Raw genomic sequence first — 203 nt, 5'->3', positions numbered from 1 at the left:
TCATTATAATACCAAAACACACCTCCATCCCAAAAGCTACCCGCCTTCAAGGTGTGACCACCCCTCACTGAGCATGCGCTCTGAATATTCCCTAGCATATACCTTTAAAAGTAAAGCGAGGAGATTTTATACCAATCATAATAAAGGTATGGATGACTAGAGTCACTCAAGCTCTACCTAAAAATAAGAAAATAGTATAAAAT

General features: G+C 37.9%; 1 protein-coding gene across 2 annotated transcripts in view; it reads right to left on the bottom strand.

Annotated features, from left to right (window-relative positions):
• GABRD (gamma-aminobutyric acid (GABA) A receptor, delta) overlaps positions 1-203 on the bottom strand; it is a 20,743-nt gene that overhangs the window by 10,700 nt on the left and 9,840 nt on the right. The gene's annotated exons all lie outside the window — the stretch shown is intronic.

Source organism: Haliaeetus leucocephalus, unplaced genomic scaffold, assembly GCF_000737465.1.
Source record: "Haliaeetus leucocephalus isolate CR32 unplaced genomic scaffold, Haliaeetus_leucocephalus-4.0 Scaffold556, whole genome shotgun sequence".
In the NCBI taxonomy this organism is placed as follows: domain Eukaryota; kingdom Metazoa; phylum Chordata; class Aves; order Accipitriformes; family Accipitridae; genus Haliaeetus; species Haliaeetus leucocephalus.
This window is presented reverse-complemented; position numbering and strand designations above follow the sequence as displayed.